Below are 10,939 nucleotides of genomic sequence, written 5' to 3' on the forward strand. Positions count from 1 at the left end.
ATTTGCACATCATTTATTTCTTAAGGCTAATGCAATCCCAACGAAAAAGGGTCATGATCGTGTGTTGGAACCGAAGGCGGTGAGTAAAACTGCTTCAAATATCTCTGTGTTGTTAACTTAGCTATCTGCGCGTAAGCACATCAAGTAAACAACATGCGATGTTGTCATCAAACTGCACTTTCCACATGTACAGCTTAAAAAAAAAAATATAAAAATAAAAATAAAAACACATAAAGTGGAACTTAGTCATTTTCCAAAACCGCTAAGCAAATATATATAGTTTCAGTACATACCACATAGAGACGTCGTTGATGCTGCTGCTCTTGTTAAATTTCAGCCTCTGGATCTGATTCTGGATCATAAATAAACGGCTGAATCTGACTGTTAGCCATGGTTTGTTTTGGATGATGTTTTTTTCCTCACGGTAATGTCACAGCTTCCAAACGCTCTCAACGCAAAAGCCTACTGGTGCTCGTGATTCTTTAGCTCCGCCCACACGTCACGCCTCCAGCGGCTCGTGTTTTTCCGGGAAAAATCGGTGCAGACTATCTTTCTCTTATGAATATAATAAAACTAAAGACTTTTTGGAGTTATGAAGGATGCAGTACTACTCTATAGGTACTCAAGATTAACAGGATATTGAGTGAAAACGAGCATTTCACCCCCCCTTTAAATCATACTATTGGGCAACCCAACTGAGATCAATGGTTTGTGTGGATGTCCCAAGACACTATATGGGTTGGAATGGATCAGAGTGAATGCCCAAATTTGCCATTAGATTCAATTTAATTCCTAAACCAAAACATATCAGGGGGAAAGAAGATTACTAATATATGGAGTAAAAAAAAACACCTTAAAAATATGGTCAATTGTGAGGAAAAAACTACAACTTCCCATAACTATTTCCAGAGCTATAATGATTGACCAAATCAAGATTTCTTTAGGTACTTACAAATTAGACATTACCTCCAAAATCATCAAGAACGGGGAAAGCTCTGCTCTCTACCAACCAAAATAGAGCGCTTCTTCATATCAGTAACAGAAAGAATAGTGAAGTCAAAATTTATTTCACATATTTACAAAATATTGTGGGAAAGATTTTAAGAAAATAATTAAGTTATTACAGAAAAAATGGGAACTAGAAATGAACACAATAATAACAGATAAGCAGTGGGAGACTTAATGCAGTCAAGGACACAGGGTAACCAGTAGTCCTAACTGCAAGGAATTTGGATGGAAAATTAAAATGAGATATTTTAGAACTTCTAGTTTATAACATCAAAATGGAGCAACACCTCAGACGGCTGTGGCTTGGTGGGAGACCACACGCATATATTTTGGGAATGCCCAAAGATATCAGAATACTGGCAAAATGTACAAAAAGAAATAAAAAATGTCTCTGTATAGAGACATTTATTGTAAAATTATGGTACCATCCTACTTTGTTATGGGGTACTGCCAGCTGACCTTGAAGAGAATAGCCAAACATGTTTGCTGAGAGTCCTTCTTTTAATAGCGCATACGTTAAGGTCAGCTTCCTGGCTGAAGTCACACCGTCCAACAGTTGCACAATGGAGGGAAAGAATCCAACAATAACAGTTTATAACATGGAGCATACAACAGCATTATTACAACTGAAACCAGATGTATTCCTAAATAAATGGTCTTTAATTTCCCAACATATGAAATGTCTTTCATTAGATATGACTATTGCAATATCTGGCAAAGTTCATTCCCAATATGTCTGACATAAGTGCAAATTTGAGGAAATTGCTGGAGAAAGAGACAGAGTGGCACTGGGAGGATGCTCAACAGCAAAGACTGAAAAACTGAAATATAGTCCAACTTTGAAATTCTTTGATGTGAGCAAACCGATCACATTGTTGGTAGATTCCAGTTCAGAAGGAATAGGAGCTTTGATTCTGCAAGAAGGAAGGCCAGTGGCTTATGGCTTATGACAAACTGAAAATGAGTTGTTAGCCATAGTTTTTGGATGTGAGAAATTTCACCAGTATGTGTACGGAAAGGAAATCATGATTGAAAATGATCACAAGCCATTAAAGAGCATATTTAAGAAGCTGCTGCAACAGGCTCCTATGAGATTACAAAGAATGCTTCTAAGACTACATTGATACAATCTGAAGGTGATGTACAAACCTGGTGAGGAACTATACATAGCAGATGCTCTAAGTCATGCTTATCTACATGAACAGAAGGAAAATCGGCTGGAAGAGGATCTAGCAGTCAACTGGATTACGTCACAACTTCCTATTTCAGAAGAGATACTGGATGCTTTCAAAAAAGCAACAGTAGATGATGCAGAGATACAAATTTAAAAAAAGGCAGCGCTGAATGGATGGGTGAAAAAAAGATCAGTGATGCCAAGATCAATACAGCAATACTGGACATTTCGAGAGGAAATCAGTTATGAAGATGGTCTGTTATTTAAAGCAAATAAGCTCATTGTTCCAAATCAGCTAAGACAGGAAATGATCAACAAAATACATGAGTCACACCTGGGAATTGTCAAATGTAAGGCAAGAGGCAGAGACATTTTGTACTGGCCAGGTATGTCGACACAAATTGAGGATGCAGTATCCAGATGTGCTACCTGCAATGATAACAGGAGCAACAATCAAAAGGGCCATTGTTCCAACATAAAGTGCCAGGACAACCTTGGAAAAAAATGGCTACAGACATTTTTTACTATAGTGGTTCAGCATTTCTGTTATGTGTGGACTACTTTTCAAAGTACATTGTGGTAAAACTACTCAGGGACACGACAAGCTGTGGAGTCATCAGGGAAATGAAATCCATCTATGCAAGACATGGGATTGCAGATATAGTCGTATCTGACAATGGACCTCAGTATGGATGTGCTGAACAGTGAAAAATCTCTTACAGAAAGCGCAGAGTAGTCAATGTGATCCGTACATAACACTACTGGAGTACCATAACATGCCAGTGGAAGAGATAGGATTATCACCTGCACAATAACTGATGGGGAGACGTCTCAAGACAAAGCTACAAACATCATCTGCATTACTTACCATGGTGACAATGTCACAAGTGCATGAGCAACTTAAGCAGAGACAGAAGAAACAGAAGCAGTACTATGCCAGGATTGCAAAATACCTGATCTGCAACCTGGAGAAGGAGTAAGGATCCAAAAGGGAGATTCATGGAAGCCAGCTGTTGTTCTAGAAAAGCATGAACAGCCACGTTCTTTTATAGTAAAGACTCCTGATGGAAAGCTGTTCAGACAAAATCGTAGACATTTAAGAAAAACAAGAGAAACAAACTCTTCAACATTTGAGAAAAGCATTGACATGGATACTGATAGTCAGCAGTCGGTTGATGCATCACAGTGCAATGCACTTATGACAGTAAGAATATTTCAAATGAAAGAAATGTCAATGAAAGCATAGAGAAAGAGCAAGCTTACCGTACAAGGTCTGGAAGAATTGGAAAAATACCTGAAAAATACAAAGACTGAAAGTTACTACAATGTATGTGTATTGTTGGATGTGTAATACATTGAAATGCAATAGTTTATGAGTATATATGCATTTTTGAAAATGTGTTGAATAATTTTGTAGTTATGCTGAAAGTTTGGTAAATGACACTCAAATGTTGTGTTTAAAAGTTTGTGCAGAAGTTCTATGCATCAGTATAAAGGAATGTAGTTAAGGGGGGTGTAACATATTGTATATGTTATACATATATGAGGTTATGAGGACATCTAGTGGTCATCTGATATAATGACATCCAGAGTTACGTGTGTATGCTTTGTTACTTAAGGCAGTTGAATAAAATCATGTTCATCTGTCTGTCTAAAGAACAGAACATGCAGTTACAAGATGACCTGCACATCGGGGACATCACGCAAGTTATGTTGGTACTTCTTCATATTGTAACCTTATCAAAGAACCTAATAAAACATGAAAATATATATTCCAAATATATAATATAGGCTATACTGTAGGGAATTGCACTAGTGATGGTTCATTCCTAATCCATTACTCATCCATTTTTGTTTTTTGTTTTTATGATCAAATTTTTATTGAGCTACACAATGTTATTGTACAGAAACAAAAAGTAAAATAAACATAATTGTGAACACTTCTTTTTTTTTCCTCCCACATACCCAAGGCGACCAACCCCCCCCCCCCCCATCTCCCAAAGGTACATTCAGAGCATACATAATCAGTGAAGAACAAACTCCAAATACAATAAGTAAAAATAACAACATGAAATATAGGTCTTAAAGACACTCGTTAATTTTTAAAATGACCCCTGACCATTTTCTTTGCAGCAGTAAGTCCACAGAAAAGTAACTTCTTCTGAGTTAAAGAGAGAGTATAATAGGAGTCATCATTTAGAATCAAGAGTCTTGGACAGCATGATATCTCCAACTCCAAAATGTCCTTTAATGTAATGGTAACCTGTCTCCAAAAATAATTGACTTCATGGCAATCCCAAAACATGTGCATATATGTCCCTATACACCCACTCGAACACAAGTCACATTTAGGAGAGGAGGAAAGCTTCATTAAATTATGCTTCCTGGGAGTGAGATACATCCTATGAATCATCTTGAAATGGATCAGTTGATGATTAGGATTTTTAGAGACATGTTTGAGGTTAGCCCATACGGAGTCCCAACATATGTCAGTACTGTTTTCAGAATCAGACTAATAAATATTCATGTGCCAAATTTCCACCACATGTAACCTTTTATAAGAGGCTTCCAAAAACATAATGTATAATGAAGAAACCATCCCCCTTGTGTTTCCATATGAGGTAAGCAAGAGTGCAGAGTAAGACTGGGAATATTAGAACCCCAAGGAAGCCCATATGCACGCATGGAAGATCTCAGGCGCAGATAAAAGAAAAATGAAGTGCCTGGTAAGGTTATGAGATGAGCCACGCATTAACTAACGTGTTCCCATCATCGCTTTGCATTAATTTGGCCTCATATTTAAGGAAACTGCTACAAAGAATATATAACCTGGAAGAACCATTTACCGGATCTTCAAGACATCAAGGAGATAGGTTCAACTGCAGTGCAGAAGTCTTCAGAACGTGTCAGAGTGTCAAGGAAGCACAAGGAAGACTGTCTCTTCCTGAGGAGTAAGCTATGGAACAGGACCGTCTACTCCTGAGGAGTCTGCTACAGAACAGGACGTCTCCTCCTGAGGAGTCAGCTACAGAACAGGACCATCTTCTCCTGTGGAGTCAGCTACGGAATAGGACCAACTCTTCCTGAGGAGTCTGCTATGAAACAGGACCATCTCCTCCTCAGGAGTCAACTATGGAAAAGGATTGTCTCCTCCTGAAGAGTCAGCTATGGAACAGGACCGTCTCCTGAGGAGTCAGCTACGTAACATGATTGACTCAGTTATGGAGCAGGACTGTCTCTTCCTGAGGACTCAGCTAAGGAATAGGTTTGTCTCCTGGAAAAGAGTAAGCTACAGAACTGGATTGTCTCCTCCTAAGGAGTCAACTATAGAACAGGACCGTCTCTTCCTATGGACTCAGATACATAACAGGACTGTCTCCTTAAGAGGAGTAAGGTACATAACTGGACAGTCTCCTCCTGAGGAGTCAGCTACGGAACAGGACCGTCTCCTGAGGAGTCAGCTACATAACATGATTGTCTCCTCCTGAGGAGTCATCTATGGAACATGACCATCTCCTCCTAAGGAGTCAACTATGGAGCAGGACTGTCTCTTCCTGAGGACTCAGCTAAGGAATAGGTTTGTCTCCTGAAAAGGAGTAAGCTACAGAACTGGATTGTCTCCTCCTAAGGAGTCAACTATAGAACAGGACCGTCTCTTCCTATGGACTCAGATACATAACAGGACTGTCTCCTTAAGAGGAGTAAGGTACATAACTGGACAGTCTCCTCCTGAAGAGTCAGCTACGGAACAGGACCGTCTCCTCCTGAGGAGTCAGCTACGGAACAGGACCAACTCCTCCTGAGGAGTCTGCTATGGAACAGGACCAACTCCTCCTGAGGAGTCAGCTACAGAACAGGACCATCTTCTCCTGAGGAGTCAGTTACAGAACACAACTGTCTCCTGAGGAGTCAGCTATTGAACAGGACCGTCTACTCCTGAGGAGTCAGCTACAAAACAGGACTGTCTCCTGGGAACTCAGCTATGGAACAGGACTGTCTCCTAAAGAGGAGTAAGCTACAGAACTGGACCGTCTCCTCCTAAAGGGGGCAACTACAGAACATGACTGTCCACTCCTGAGGAGTCATTTATGGAACAGGACCATCTCCTCTTAAGGAGTCAACTACGGAACAGGACAGTCTCCTCCTGAGGACTCAGCTACAGAACCGGACCATCGTCTCCTGAGGAGTCTGTTATGGAATAGGACCAACTCTTCCTGAGGAGTCCGCTATGAAACAGGACCATCTCCTACTAAGGAGTCAACTACAGAAAAGGATTGTCTCCTCCTGAGGAGTCAGCTACAGAACAGGACTGTCTCCTCCTAAGGAATCAGTTATGGAGCAGGCCCGTCTCTTCCTGAGGACACAGCAACATAACAGGACTGTCTCCTTAAGAGTAAGCTACATAACTGGACGGTCTCCTCTTGAGGAGTCAGCTACGGAACAGGACCATCTCCTGAGGAGTCAGCTATGGAACAGGACTGTCTCTTCATGAGGAGTTAGCTACAGAACAGGATCGTCTCCTCTTGAGGACTCAACTGCAGAGCAGGACTGTCTCCTCCTGAGAACTCAGCTACAGAACAGGACTGTCTCCTAAGGATTTGACTATGGAACAGGACCGTTTCCTCCTGAGGTGTAAGCTACTGAACAGGACTGTCTCCTCCTAAGGAGTCAGCTACAGAACAGGACCATCTTCTCCTGAGGAGTCAGCTACGGAACAGGACCAACTCCTCCTGAGGAGTCTGCTATTGAACAGGACCATCTCCTGAGGAGTCAGTTAAGGAGCTGACAGGACTGGAGCAGGGCTGTCTTCTCATGGGGAGTCAGCTACGGAACAGGAACAAATCCTCCTGAGGAGTCTGCTATGAAACAGGACCATCTCCTGAGGACTCAGTTATGGAGCAGGACCGTCTCTTCCTGAGGACTCAGCTACATAACAGGTTTGTCTCCTGAAAAGGAGTAAGCTACAGAACTGGACCGTCTCCTCCTGAGGAGTCAACTACGGAACAGGACCGTCTCCTCATGAGGAGTGAGCTACGGAACAGGACTGTCTCCTCCTGACGAGTCAGCTATGGAACAAGTCTGTCTCCTGAGGAGGAGTAAGCAGCAGAAGAGGACTATCTTCTCCTGAGGAGTCATCTACGTAACAGGACCATCTTCCCTTGAGGAGTCAGCTACAGAACAGGACTGTCTCCTGAGGAGTCAGCTATGGAACAGAACCATCTCCTCATGAGGAGTAAGCTACTGAACAGGACCATCTCGTCCTGAGGAGTCTGCTACCGAACAGGACCATCTTCTCCTGAGGAGTCAGCTACGGAGCAGGACCGTCTCCTCCTGAGGAGTCAGCTATGGACCAGGACCAACTCCTCCTGAGGAGTCTGTTATGGAACAGGACCAACTCCTCCTGAGGAGTCAGCTATGAAACAGGACCATCTCCTCCTAAGGAGTCAACTATGGAAAAGGATTGTCTCCTCATGAGGAGTAAGCTACTGAACAGGACCGTCTCCTCATGAGGAGTGAGCTACGGAACAGGACCATCTCCTCCTGAGGAGTCAGCTATGGAACAAGTCTGTCTCTTGAGGAGGAGTAAGCAGCAGAACAGGACTATCTTCTCCTGAGGAGTCATCTACGGAACAGGACCATCTTCCCTTGAGGAGTCAGCTACAGAACAGGACTGTCTCCTGAGGAGTCAGCTATGGAACAGAACCATCTCCTCCTGAGGAGTCAGCTATGGAACATGACCGTCTCGTCATGAGGAGTAAGCTACTGAACAGGACCGTCTACTCCTGAGGAGTCTGCTACCGAACAGGACCATCTTCTCCTGAGGAGTCAGCTACGGAGCAGGACCGTCTCCTCCTGAGGAGTCAGCTACGGAACAGGACCGTCTCCTCCTGAGGAGTCTGTTATGGAACAGGACCAACTCCTCCTGAGGAGTCAGCTATGAAACAGGACCATCTCCTCCTAAGGAGTCAACTATGGAAAAGGATTGTCTCCTCCTGAGGAGTCAGCTATTGAACAGGACCGTGTCCTCCTAAGGAGTCAGTTATGGAGCAGGCCCGTCTCTTCCTGAGGACACAGCTACATAACAGGACTGTCTCCTTAATAGTAAGCTACATAACTGGACAGTCTCCTCTTGAGGAGTCAGCTACGGAACAGGACCATCTCCTGAGGAGTCAGCTACTTAACATGATTGTCTCCTCCTGAGAAGTCATCTATGGAACAGGACCATCTCCTCCTAAGGAGTCGACTATGGAACAGGACCATCTCCTCCTAAGGAGTCAACTATGGAACAGGACTGTCTCTTCATGAGGAGTTAGCTACAGAACAGGATGGTGTCCTCTTGAGGACTCAACAGCAGAGCAGGACTGTCTCCTCCTGAGAACTCAGCTACAGAACAGGACTGTCTCCTGAGGACTTGGCTATGGAACAGGACCATCTCCTCCTAAGGAGTCAGCTACAGAACAGGACCATCTTCTCCTGAGCAGTCAGCTATGGAACAGGACCAACTCCTCCTGAGGAGTCTGCTATTGAACAGGACCATCTCCTGAGGAGTCAGTTAAGGAGCTGACAGGACTGGAACAGGACTGTCTTCTCATGAGGAGTCAGCTACGGAACAGGAACAAATCCTCCTGAGGAGTCTGCTATGAAACAGGACCATCTCCTGAGGACTCAGTTATGGAGCAGACTGTCTCTTCCTGAGGACTCAGCTACAGAACAGGTTTGTCTCCTGAAAAGGAGTAAGCTACAGAACTGGACCGTCTCCTCCTGAGGAGTCAACTACGGAACAGGACCGTCTCCTCATGAGGAGTGAGCTACGGAACAGGACCAACTCCTCCTGAGGAGTCAGCTACAGAACAGGACCATCTTCTCCTGAGGAGTCAGTTACGGAGCAGGACCGTGTCCTCCTTAGGAGTCAGCTACGGTACAGGACCATCTCCTCCTGAAAAGTCAGCTACAGAATCATGTCTCCAGCAGTGCAGAGCTTGCTCAGGAATGGCCACAGGTTGGTGTGAGAGCATTTGCACACAGTGAGGAGAAGACTTTTGGACAATGGCCTGGTTTCAAGAAGGGAAGCAAAGAAGCCACTTCTTTCCAAGAAAAACATCAAGGACAGACAGAAGGATTTTCTCTGAAGCTCCCTTCCGACTGTTTGGGAAAATCGATTGTTCTGAAAAGAAAAGGTGAACACTACCATGAGTCCTGTGTTGTGCCACAGTGAAGCATCCTGAAACCATCCATGTGTGGGGTTGCTTTTCAAATAAGAGAGTGGGGCTCATAATTCTGCCAAAAACACTCCCAGGAATGAATGGAAGGAAGAATGGTATCAAAACTTCCTGCAAGAGCGATGTCTTCCAATAATCAATGAGCAATTTGGTGATGATCCATGCATTTTTCCCTGAATGGAGCACCATCTCACAAAGCAAGAGTGATAAACAAGTCACTTTAAATTCGTGGCCAGGCAACTACTTGAATCTCAATCCCAAAGAGTACCTGTGGTTAGTCCTCAAAAGGTGAGCTGATAAGCGGAAGCCCAGACATTGTGATCAACTAATAAGGAAATAATGGATCACCACCAGTCAGGATTTGGCCCAGAAGCTAATATCCAGCATGCCAGAGTGAATGAGAGGTTATGAAGAACAAGGGTCAACATTGTAAATATTTAAAGCTGCTTTGACACAACCAGCATTGCATAAAGCACTATACAGATAAAGGTGACTTGACTTGAATGGTTCTGCCGGAGGCTTTTTGAAGAGGTTGTCCATTGTTTCCCAGAAGACAAAATAGGTTAAATTTACCCTGATCTTCAAATTTTAAAAAGTGTTCACCCCCAGTTCTTAATGCATGTTTTCTCCTTTTAGAGCATCAGCGAATGTTTGAACCTTCTGTAATAGTTGTGTTTGAGTCCCTCAGTTGTCCTCAGTGTGAACAGATGTGTCTCAAAATCATACAATCATTGCTGGAAAGGGTTCAAATACACACAAATGCTGGAAACCCACAGAATTTGTGAAAGCTGAAGGATTTTTCTGAAAAAAAGCAGACAGTTTAACTGTTCAGTACAAACTAGAGACTCATTAACAACTATCTCTAAACCATTGAAATAATTCAGCTAACAACACAGTACTAAGAATCACTTTACAGTACAGTTGATTCACTACCACTTTTCGTTGATCGTTTGCCAGCTTAAGTGAAAGTTACCAGGCCTAGTCTGCCTGTTGTGACCTTATATGTACCTCGTATTTGACTCTCTGCTGCTTGCCCTGACTTTAAACCTGATTACTGACGACGATTGTGTTTGCCCTCTGTCAACTGTGTTTGCTGGTGTTTGACCATTGCCTGTTTGACCACGATACAAAACCGCTTTTGGTAGCCTTGGTTGTCCACCAATGTCAAACCTGCAATATTCAAAAACCATCTCGTCAACTACCCCCTGGACTGATTCAACCTCTTCCAATTTCACAATGTCCCTGGTCACATATCACAATTGACTTTGTCACCGATTTACCAGCCTCCAACTGTCAAACAACCATCCTCACCATCATCGATAGATTCTCTAAAGCCTGCCACCTCATGCCACTCACAAACATCGGACTGCCCTACAGACAGCTGAACATCTTTGGAACAAGGTCTTCCGATTCTATGGGCTACCAGAGGATATAGTTTTGGATGGAGGTCCCCAGTTTACTTCACGAGTTTGGTCAGCCTTCTTCAGGACACTAGTAAATGTGAGCCTGACATCTGGTTATAATCCTCAATCAAAGG

Source organism: Carassius auratus, chromosome 21 (assembly GCF_003368295.1).
Source record: "Carassius auratus strain Wakin chromosome 21, ASM336829v1, whole genome shotgun sequence".
NCBI classification, from domain to species: domain Eukaryota; kingdom Metazoa; phylum Chordata; class Actinopteri; order Cypriniformes; family Cyprinidae; genus Carassius; species Carassius auratus.